This window comes from Stegodyphus dumicola, chromosome 10 (assembly GCF_044657685.1).
Source record: "Stegodyphus dumicola isolate Sdum_Otavi_A_Nest chromosome 10, ASM4465768v1".
Classification (NCBI taxonomy): domain Eukaryota; kingdom Metazoa; phylum Arthropoda; class Arachnida; order Araneae; family Eresidae; genus Stegodyphus; species Stegodyphus dumicola.
In genome coordinates, this window is record NC_140777.1 from 119,099,783 (window position 1) to 119,112,549 (window position 12,767).

Consider the following 12,767-nt stretch of genomic DNA (forward strand, 5'->3'; position numbering starts at 1 on the left):
ATAAACTGTTTCGCTTATATTTACTTCAAATTTGTAAATTAATAAGTTACCGGATTTACTTTCTTTTAACTTTCCTTTAATTAAAATATTCAAAATTTGCCCAAAAGATCCAGGTTTTGAAAATGCAAACTGTATTGAATATTGAATCAGATAGCTCGACGACAAGGTTTTTAAAACTGAAGGCATTGAAAAAATATTGAGATTTGTAGAATTGGTTCCCTTCTGTATGCATTTCTTATAAAACTACATTTAATAACGTTCACAGTGATTCTAAATGTCATCAAAAGAATTCATGTTGGAACACTGTTTAAATCCCTCATTAAGTCTTCCCGAGCAACTGAAATGCTCTCAAAATAATGCATTTTAAGGTAAAGCTTCATTTTAGTGTGCAATAAGTCAGTAGGCCGCGTATATCAAATGTAATTAATGGCGAAAATAATTAAGACCATCAGGACATTTCTTACAATAGCTAATATGTGTAACTACTCGGTGTCAGTAATAACTGTTTGGCAGGTTCACGTAGACTGGCGTAAAAAATTCATTTCTAAAGCTTGGCAGATACAAAATACGCGAAGGCTATCTACCTAACTCTGTTCCAGTCTTGTTGAAAGTATCAAGAGATCTCTTATCCCTCGTTATTCTGCAGCCAACCTCTAGAGAGAACTTTTGTGATGACAAATTTTAAATGTTTTAATTCTGTAAAGACATTACATTCACAAACCCTCATTGGTGAACATTAATAGTTCGTATTGGTTTCGGTGAACAGACTGGCAGTATGAGGTTTTCATGGTTTCCACCTTATGCAATATGAATGCTAGCAGTATACCTTAAAACGCCTTCCACCGAGGCAACATTTTAAGCCAAATAACTTCGTATGCTTTGCAATAAGGAATTTTAATTTGCAGATTTTCTTCTGTAACTAGAAGCTAAAGTTCTGCTGACCCTACTAGACGAGTAGCGAATTAGCACTATGTCTTAAACAACTCACAAAATATTGAAGAAAGCTAAAATATTTTTTTTATTTAGTCTTAATACTATACTAGAACAGAAATAACTTTTGCCACAGATGAAACTTCCACTACTTGGGAAGATTTTAATTAACATAACAAAGTTAAATTCTAACGCAGAGATGTAATCTAATTGCATATAAAACAGACTAATTTAAGCTGGCTCAGATATTTTCCCAACGTATATTTGAAAGCGATCGGCTAATGAGATGCTAAAGCAGGATGGTAACTTTTAAGCAGAGATGGCGAAAATACTAAAAGCGACACGATATGATCCAAAGATTTAAAACCGTCAGCTTAAATATACAGAAACCTAATTTGCATTCTGGTGAGTATTATTAAAAGGAGAAATCATAGTAAAGACATAAATCATAATAACTGGTTAATTAACATAAGATACTAAGATACTTTACAAACTAATCAAACCCAATCACCCAAACGTATGTGCCTTTTGTAGTACTGAAATATGGGCCTATCGGTGCTGTAACCAATTTTTACACAGTACCATACTGATGATGATAGCGTAGTTCATGAAGTACTTCAGCGAGAATTTGCCGCTATCGGCCCCAATGGAGGCCTCCGATTACGTGCTGAATGAGATTTCCGGGACGGAATTCGGAGAATGGGCATTTTCGAATTTTTAAAAATGTAACTATTTTCCTATACAGTTTTTTTTTTTTTTTTTGGCCCGTGCTTTTAGTTTGTTTGTGTACCACGCAGTCTTTATTTATAGCAAAATCTGACCAAAACATAAAAAATGCATTTCCGCAAAACTGACTACACATTTCTTCCCCCCTTTTTTTTTCCAAATTTTTTTTGTTCACCCATAAGATATGCTTATACAAGATTATTGGAGGGTTTAAAGCATCAACAAGAATCGGCGCAATATTCATAAATTTGCAGGCCTAGTTTCCAAAGATGCAAATTTCTAGCTTTCTTCTTCAACTGCAGAATGGCAAAAGCAGAAGTCATTTTGCACATCTGTAACTGAAGAAAAAGTTTGTGTATTTAAACCTTCGAAATTAGTCCAGAAAATTTCTGAATATTACGCTCATTCTTGTTATTTTAACTCCTCCAATAATCCTTATTCGGCATGTTATTTTAACTCAAATATGCTTATACAAGTTTAAGAAAAGAGTTTTTTAGTGATTTCCATTGATTAACTAATCTTCTTTTTTTCCATTTTCTGAATTATTTTCAGGAAACTTGATTTTTATTCCGAAAATTTTTAAACTATGCTTAACATTGCCTGTTTGAATGTCCATGAAGTTTTTATCGATATGCTTTATTTTTATAGTATTTATTAGTGTGATTTATAGTTTACCATTTTTGTTATGCTTTTCTTTCAACTTTATTTATACTCTTATAGCAATGTATGGTGAATTTTCATTGCATTTAAAATAAAAGATTGAAGGACCATTCATGAAGATAAGGAAGACAAAATATTATTAAAAGCGTTAATTAGTTAGCATATATGAAATGGAAACAAACCGCATGCCCTTGGCCATGCAGCTTACAGACTTTTTCTGTTATCTTACATTTAAAATTAAATCACGGTTACGATGAAAAATGCAGTTCTGTAAATTCAAGCAGATAGAAGCAAATCTCTCCCAAACACCCACACCCTCTACCTTTCTTAACACTGTTATTGTTCTAGAACTAAGGTAATCCGTTTACTTATTCTCTTCCTCCCTCTTTTTACCGCACATTATTGATCGATCTCTCCCCATAACAAATCTGCATGGGAACATGAAGGTCGCTTCGTAGGTATTTCCCCACCCAAACTTCAAGTGATCAGTGATCCAGGAAAACAGCTGACTACGTTACCAGCTTAGCCTGCGACTTCCCGAGTCCACATTAATCAGAAGTGCTTTATATTTCCTACCACTGCCGTTCGTAATTTTCGGGGACAATCTACAAATGCAATGCGTTCATATGACTCCATACTAGGATTGTATTATAATCCTTGTACAAATCTAAACTTTAATAGTTTTGCATATGCTCGTCATAGAAATACATTGTAAACTGAACTTAAAAGCTATTAGTACCATCATTATTGTTATTCTTATTTATTCTATTCGGCAGTAAGTTCACATTTCTAAGATTCAGTGTGGTGGACCTACAGTTATGGAGGCTCGGGTTGGAAATCTCCCTCGATACCTATTGGAATGATCACCATACAAAATGTCAAAACAAGTATATAATTAATATTTATTTAATGAAAATTGAATTGTTAAAATGAATTTGGAAAACAAAAAATACCCTTGTTAAATCCTCGTATTAAGGGCAAATAATGCTGGGCTTTTCAGGACTAGTTCTACAACTTTCGATGACGTTCTGTCGTGTTCTATGACATTCGATGGCATTCTGTATGGGTGTTTTGGGAAAATAAAGAACTAACTCTGTTATTTTAGGTTTTAGAGGATTGAGACTTCGCCGGTGTTATCAACTTATGAGACTTTTTTTTTAAATGTTTGGAAAAATTTATTAAACTTATTTAGTTTGTAACAGTATTTTGACACATGCTTACCCACCCACTTTGTGGCCAAAGAGCTACACCCGGGCAGCTGCATTGGAAAATTAGCAAGCGTTTCCATCATAAACCTTTAAACATAGACACGGCACATATATACGTAAGTATCTTCCTAGAACACAAAGTCCCCATTTTTTATATTCCTACGTGTAAGTACATATACTTAAAAACTGAAAGGTTTTTCGGAGCCCCCCCCCCCAATCATAGGCCCGAGGCGGTCACATTGAGCCTGACAACTAAGTTTTGAGGCGCATCGCGCAAATCGATTTTTTAACGTTTTGAAAACATTCCTCAGTTGATGCTCAGTTACTTTTTTTATTGTTTCTGTGATCCTGCTCAGCTCAAGTTTGTGGCTTTCTTGAATAGTTAACTGTTTTGTTGTTTTGTTATAACATCACAGAAAATGGAAGTCCGGTCCTAAAAGGTTCGAAAGTAATTGAATATCTTAACTTAGATCTCAGATTGTCTATGCCTATCTAGTCGTGCATTTTAGATTAATTTAAACCTATTTGATTCGAAGACTTCCCTGTATTCTTGACATAAATGCATGGCTTCCCTTCAGAGCCGGATTAAGACTTAAGAAGCTCCAGAGGCTTAAAAGAATTTGGTGCCCCCCCCCACATACATTTACGCCATTTTTCCCTTATTTCTTCTTTGTCAAAGACGACAAAAAAAAAAAAAAAAAAAAAACCATAAATAGGCACCACAGGAATTTTTTGTGGTGCCTTCTAAGCTATTCAAACATCTTTTTATGATATCACTTTCCTTGATGCCCTACCTGTTTATTTTGCTTTAATCGTTAATCCAGCTTTTCGTCCACTAGTGTGAGATGAAAGAACCCATACCACTTATCAATGTTTCGTTAAAACTTGAAGAAAAAAAAACTTAACGCTGTACACTGCTTTCAGTGTCACGCGATATTTTACTAAATTCAACATCACTAGGCAGGATTCCAAGTTAACCGAACTTGCCTGGCATTACACAGCGCGATTGTTTCTTATTTTCATACCTTGAAACAAGACAGCGGTGGGAGGATATTGAGGTTGTTCAATAGATTGGCAAGGAAGGAATTTACACCAGAAGCGATATTCTCCAATTGCTGCTATTATTTTCAGAAATGCTAGAAAATATATTAACCACAGAGGGGATTAAATACTGCCTAAGCCTGAAGACGTTTGGGATAAGATCTATAAATGGTTCATTAAAGCGATAGTGGAATGAATGTGTTGCATTAGGTAGGTTGGGACCAATCCGTTTTCCTGGGAAAGGCCAAATTCAAAACCCACACTACATGCAAAGATACTAATCCATACAAGACATTTAAAAGTAAAAATTTTAAATGTAATTTGTAGTGCTATTTTATCTCGCACGGATCTAAAATTTTTTCTCTTTCAAGTGTTCCAAGAACTTTAGAGATGTACTGCATATAGACAAGGTAATTTAATAAAGTATGATGAAAAATATCAAAGTATTGCAACAAAATTTGATAGATTTGACAGCAACAGTCGATATGGATTACTAATACTAAATTATTAAAAATATCATTACGAAAATTGAAAATTTATAGACCCTTTCAGAAATTGGTAATTTCTAGTATTTAAATTGCATTCTTCGGAAATAGCTAAAGAATTTATTAAATCTTTAACTACCATATAAATTAAGTTTTCTACATAGCAAATAACTTACTTCGGTAATCCAATCCTTATTAATCCATTCTAGTGGTATCTCGGTATACGTCATTATTCTGTTCCAGATCTTTAGACGTATAACAAATGCAATTCTCAAATTTAAAATAAAGGGGGAAAATAATCCATTCTTATAATAGAATCCTACTGTTATTATTACAACACTGTTTAACTCTACAAATACAATAGGTGAAATATATACTGTTCATAAATGAAGAGTTGCACGACTATTATACATTAATGAGTCAGCACGTGCGCCTGTGAGATGACTTCCGACTAAGGAGGGAAAATCTACTGTCCGCCGAAACGTGAACAAAACAACAATAATACTACTAATAATCTAGTAATATACAAATGATCCCATTACTCTGAGCAGTCGTATAACTGTGTGCGTACTCTATAACACATGTGCGGATAAAAAGATGCATGTGTGGATGCCTATTACCATTAGGTATTCGTGCTAGTGATTCTGCAAATTCCCTTTCAAAATATAAGTAACATCAGATAACTTACTAAATGAATATGACAGAAATACACTACAGAGCCTTAGAATTTCAAAGTAATATAGTAGTATGGTACAAACGTAATAACATATAAATGCACTCACACACACACACTTATATATATATATATGCCCACAGCGGCCGAGCGGTAAAGTCGCTGAACACTGGTAGTTCGGTCCGAGGTTCGAATCCCGCGAATGGGCTGGCTGCATGGGCGTTTTCGTGGATTTTCCCATGTGTAACGTGCATACGAGCCAGTTTCCCTTAGAAAGTCCTCCACGAAGGCAACCCTCTCCTTAGGCAGATAGCCCTCGAGGCTTTGCCGTAATTAAATAACCTAACCTAACCTAATATATATATATATATATAATTTATTTACTAAATAATATTGATTATATTATCTCCTAACTTTAATTATAATAGAATTATCTTAAAAGAGTGAATCCATACTTAGTAAGTTCTATTTTGAAAGATGTAGTGATCTCAGTGCTGACTATATAATTACGCTAAAGTGTGTTATGTTATTAAATACTAATAATTATAACCTATACATATATTACTAAGGAATTACCTGCGTTACATTGTTGAATATGTTGAACGAATAGCAGTTTCGCAGCTCTATAGTTTACAAAGTCATACTATTCCAAAGGTAGTTCATATTAACACACATCCTGAACACTTAAAAGAAACGCTACGGACTTAATGCTTCTTCCTATATGAAAACAAGCCTTAGTATTGTACGATAGAATTACAAGTAATATGGGGATTATTTATCTTGATAAAGGCAGACTCTAAGCATTATACTTATTATCTGCATAAAATTCTGATCAATACAAACATTAAGTTATTCATAATATAGTTTCTGCTTATATAGTGTATTGAGATTTCCTCTATTCCACCAAGGACTGTTCTATTTTTGAGTGTGTTGGACGTCTACGTTGGCCGGGCATAGTGCGCTGGTTTAAGTACTAAATTTTTTATACCACAAGGAAAATAATAATGTTCCGTGTCAGCGTCCTCTCCGTACTAGCAGAAGGGAGTATTCCTAAGTCTCAATCTGTTGAGGTACATTGGAAATGGCCCATCACTTGTCAAAAATTGTGTGAGGCTAGTACGATGGGTCCCGATTTCCATGTTAACTTTTGGCAATAAACAAAATGTTCTTCGTTGTACCTCCGCCAAAGAATATGCATTGATGTACATAGGTGTTTATTGCCTCTGCCTTTGATCATCTACTTTATCAATTTTGTAGCAAGTTTATGAGAGTTGCTCTTTTAATATGAGACAAGGGAAGTTTATTAAGATGTTCTAGTAATTCCGTGCTATTAGTTAAATGCTTGCCCAGGAGGTCCGGGGCTTCATTGCCTTGAAGCTCCATATGAAAAGAAACCCATTTAGAGCGGGTCTTTGTGAGATGATCGCAGCCAAAAGCTGTTTTCGAATTCGGTATCCCAAGAGGCGCTACTGGTTTGTTCTACGATAGCTGCCAGATTTGACGCTGAATGGAAAATTTCAGTTTCTGATATGTGTTAATGTACCTAATTACAGCGATAATAAGTAGTAGTTCTCTGCTATCCCGACCAAAGGTCATTTTTTAACATGTTCTAATGTCTCTGATCTTTCTTTGTTAACCGATTTCACCCACTACGCATTTAGCCGATTCAATAATGTATTTGCTTTTCACGGTCGTAAATGCCATTATACTGTGCATTGCTGTACGCAATAACCAAGTCCCGGATAACATCGTCATACTTTTCAGCGATATCCTTTTTCACCTCCATGGTTATCCTAACCATTCCCTTCGTTGCTCGATTAACTTTCTTAAAATTTATTCTTAATGAATTTGCAAAAAATATGCACGAAAAAAGCAGGAAACCATAAAATTTTGAGTTATAGTGCAGGTTGTGTACTGAATAGTAGCAACTGACGTACTGAAGCTTCTGGGCAGTCGTACAATTGTCTCAAAAAAGATAAACAATTGCAGTGTGAGCAGTCGTGACTCATCGAACTCGAGTCATATCCCAAACAAATGTCTTATACTAAAAACAATTCCGTGTCGAAACAGAAGTTAGACGTTTACTGAGGTACCTCTGTATAATTTTTGAGAAATAGATTAAAAATTTAATATTAAATTAAGAAATATGTTGTCAAAGGGTCCTAACAGCTGACTTCAGCAGCATTTCTACTTTTTCCATGACAAAAATTAATGTCTTCTTTACTCATATATACTTTATAATAGAAATGTTTTAAATACTCACGTAAGTATTATATTTGTTATCAAATGTAATGACGATGCGTGTAGTCCATTAATTGCTTCCTCAGCAGAGGCTTTTGGATTGAGAGGACAACTAATATTTCCAGGTCACGCAAATCTCACGTCATATGACATTGTTATGCAAGAGCAGATGTTTCTGTTTCTGTAGGTAATGTCTTTATTTGTTTGACAGTGTTGTGTTACTTTTGCTTTCTTCCTTACGTTTCGCATATTTGTGCAGCTGTAATTTTACACTGCGTCTGAAGAAACCCAAAGTTAGTATGTTTAATAAAATTTTACTGAAGAACTAAAGTGTAAATTTTGATTCAAGTTCTGTTGAAAGTGAATAGAGAATAACAACATTTTTGATAAAATCAGAGCATATGATGTTCCATGAATAAAATACAAAGGCACTTACAAACTTTAATACACGATTTTTTAATAATGTATGCTTGAAAGAGCTCTTTTCCAAAGACCAAAGGCACAATATTCCATAGGAGAAACGCCAGGGGATTTCGTAGGATTACATAAAAAAACGTGTATCAGTTTTCTTATTTCAAGGGATGCAATGGTACACTTCGAAGAGTAATTAGTTGCATTTTCTTGATGAAATTTCAATCTTTTTTCTTTGAAGACTGTTGGGATAAAGCACTAGGGATAGCGAAATATTTTTTGGAAGTCGGGAGTTGTTGAAGAACTGCGTTGCATATGTCCAAACATATTATAAAATACATATATATTCCTGAGAACTTGGGGTCGCAGTACGGCCTGAGCACCTAAATGGGCCCGTGATCCTAAAAACTTTGGGAACTACTGCCATCAAGAAATGGAATTTCTTCTGTAAATATCGGACGTAAAACCTTCTGTTGATAGTAAGTTAAATTTATTTCGACATTTCTTTCGTATTCTTCTTATTTTTAATCTTCCATTGTAAGAGAATTCTATCAAGAATATGTTGAAAAGATATATATGCAATACCTGTATTTGTCTTCATTTTTTCAAGGAATGCAATGGTACTTTTCGAGGTATGATTTGTTGCTTTAACTGGATGAAGTTTCACTCTTTGAAAGTTTCCGGGATAAAGAAATGAAATTTGTTCTGTAAATATCGGAAATAAAACTTTCTCTTGACAGTACGTTGAGTTGATTTCAATATTTTTTTCACTCTTTTTATTTTTAATTTTCCATTCTAAGATAATATTTACAGAATCATAAACACCTTACTGAAACATTGTTTGCATTGACGGAATCAAGTTTGAACATTGTTCTCTTCGCTTTCGATAACCAATAGACCTTTTTTGTTGCACTCACTTAGGTAAATCCATGCTTCAACAAAGGTCACATTGTATTTCCGTTTATATCTTGTTTAATAGTTTTTGTACAAGGTTCTGGAAATAGTTCTGTGATAAGAGCCACATGCCTTGGCAAAAGCTGGTGAACATTATTTTTTTACCTTTTTTTAAGCTGTAAACTTTGGTTTATAAACTGCTCTTTAGTTTATTTGAATATGGCTAGGCATATGAAAATCGTCATATTAGCCCGGCCATTGGTGAGCTACAAACGGTAAAATACTTCACATACTTATTATATTTAGAGGTTGACTGGTGTTTAAATATTCACGCGATATATAAAATTTATAGTACAACAAATATTTCATGATGTAACTCTATGTATGCTTCGTGTATATTTTAAGTCTATGTATGCTTTTTTTTCTGTTTAATTTTAAATAAACACCCGCACCTTGGATGGATGTACGGTTCGCCGCTTGCAGTTCAGAACCTGAGGCTGTGCCATGAACCAAGTCAGAAAATGCGCCTAGGCCCGTCTCACACGATACTGGATAGGGTTGTTCTAGATAGTTAGGGGAATGGGACAATACCTGCTTGTTTATGACAAATACTTGGTGTCCCACCCACTTTTTACTATGCCCTATACTAAACATTTCGCCGCCTGGCCGGTTAAAGATGTTAATGCCCCTGACTGCCGTACCGATAAGCCAGGGTTTGACTCCTGGAGAAGGTAAGGATGTGTTTAAGCGTATGGTGTCTGTGCGGCAAAGGAGCGTTTAAAGTACTCGGCGAACCGAAAATCCTTTCGATAGGTTGGTGGGAGGGGAAGAGGGGTGGGACAGCTTCGGACCGCTCCACGGGTTGTTTTCTCTGAAAAGTGAGGCGATACTATACGACTTGTATGACCTGTACCTGTACAGCTAATGACGGTGTTCCGCCCACTTCTAACTGTACCTATATATTATCATTATATATTTACCCGGGCTTATACATTATCATTTTATATTTTTATTCGTACAATTATCATTGTACATTTACAAAAAGAATGTAAATCAACATGCCTGTGACGTGTGTAACTTCTTTTCAAAACAAACATATGATGATTTTTTTGTTTAACTAAAAGCATGGTAAAGCATGCGAGAGCTATCTACCAGAGGGTGTGTGTGTGTGTATTTAATTATGGCAAAGCACACTAGGGCTATCTGCCTAAGGGGAGGGATGCCTTCGTGGAGGACTTTCTAAGGGAAACTGGCTCGTATACACATCTACCAGAGGAAAGGATGCTTTCATGTAGGACTTTTTAAGGAGAACTCATTCACCAGAATTTGAAATCAGGTTGGACTACCCGAGTGCAGAGACGTTTTTCGCTTGACCAGGGGTGAATTTGTGATAATCTGTAGGATCGTTAGCAAATATAGCATTTCGAAGCATGCTAGTCTTCAACAGAATCCTTCCGTAAGTGTTAAAATGAACAGGAATGATGGGTAATTTCAATAATTATATAATTTTTTAAATATATCACAAAAACTGCTTCATCGTTTTATTTCTATTGAAATAAAATGAGTTGTGTGTTTAGGAAAATTAAAAAAATCATTCTTTAATGTGGACAAAAAGATTGTACTTCATATTTTACATCATGGAAAGAAATATATCTTACTTTAAAATGTATAATCTGTGTTGAAATAAAATTTCCATATTTAAATTGCAGTAAAGGCGTATTTCTCATAGAAAGGGTGGAAAAATTATATTCGTATTTTCCCAACATCCGAATGACTGTGGTTTTCCGATGTTTCCTTTCGCTAAAGTTAAATTTCGTTATTTTCTTAACATAAAACAATAATTTAGATATATTTGTTGTGCTAAGAAAATAACGATTTTCTTAAGCTTAGCGAAATGTTCTTTATTCTACGAAAATAAACGAAGTTCAAACCCTTAACTTTGATGATACCAGCACACAGTTCACTGTAACTGTAAGTTTCAACACTGATTATTCTAGTAAAAGAGTTAGAATGTACTTAGTACATAGTCATGCACTTAGTACATATTAAGCTATTTCTTTTAAGAGTACGTTTTATTTCTTCTTTATCTCAGCCTCTTATATTTACTTAATGTCTTTTTTATTCTCATTTCGAATCGAACCCCTTATTGTGGTGATATGTTAAATTAGCGATATGTTTGGCTCAATAAATTAAAGTCTTGAAGGCGCATCACCTGGGGTAGGTTCGCGAATGGGAAAACTGACATGGGTTTAAAAGGTGGGAGAAACAGAATTTTTCCTGTTTTTAAGAAAGTAAAAATCATAAATTCAAAAAACAACCCGAATGGGAAAAATAAGCTAGGATATTAACGTTGATGACCTAATAAGTTTGCACGATAAAAGGCAAATACAGTACAGGTATCCTTCCTATATAACACGGTTTCTCTGTTATACGATAAGCAAGTTACAGAAACCCTCGTATACGGCAATACTGTTTCTACGCAGCCAGAGTAGTAGCAGGTAATGAAATGAATATGCCTAAATCTTCTTATAACATTTTATGTATGTACATATGTCGAGCACATGATTTTTATTCTGAACATTTACAAAATTAATTAAAGTACTATTCCATCACGTCTCACCTACGTGTTTATTTATGCAAAAATAAATTTCGGGAATATCCGCATTCTCTCATATAGAAATTCTTTCTTTAAACTGTATCCATTATTATCTTTAAACTGTCAGAGTACGTATCTTGCCCTCCAGTGTTCAGTCGGTAGATTGCATAAATTATGTAATTGTGATTTTGTAAGAACCTTTTTAAAAATTTGTTAATTTTCTTAATTTAAAGAAAATTGATTTCTTTGAAGGTGAAAATCCAAATTTTGAATCGTATATTTAAAGACGAAAAGGCATCTGAGGTTGCAAAAAGTCTAAATTTAAATGAGGCAAGAGTGAGAACCATTAAAAAATATTTTGTTTGCAAAAGTTTCGGAACGCATCGCTTTATTTTTGTACTGATGGTTGTTGGTCTCTTTTAAATTCAAATCAGCGAATCAGCGATTCAAATTAGCAAATCAGCGAATTTTCGGAAATTCAAATCAGCGAGAACCCGATCTGCGCAATAACACAGTTCTTTTACCTTCACAAAGTATTTCATATTCAAATAAATTGTTATTCCAATAAATTCAATTATATGTTTCGTGTGGAATTTGTGCTTCCGTGATAATACGAAAATATTTATTTTGCTGTATTTTCTCAAATTTAAGCAAGTCATTTTTGGTAAAATTCATCCATATTGGCTACTGAGCGTTGGCTTTCCCACAATATGTATTTTCTGGGAATATATTTAACGTGTTATAAAAGCAATACCTATACAGTTAGAAAGAATATACATACATAAATACAAACAACAAAAAAATTGAAATAAGATACACTGTACAAACTGTATACAGTATATGCAACGTACAGAGGTGAAAGTGTAAAAGATTTCGTTCGGAAATTCAAATCAGCGAGAACC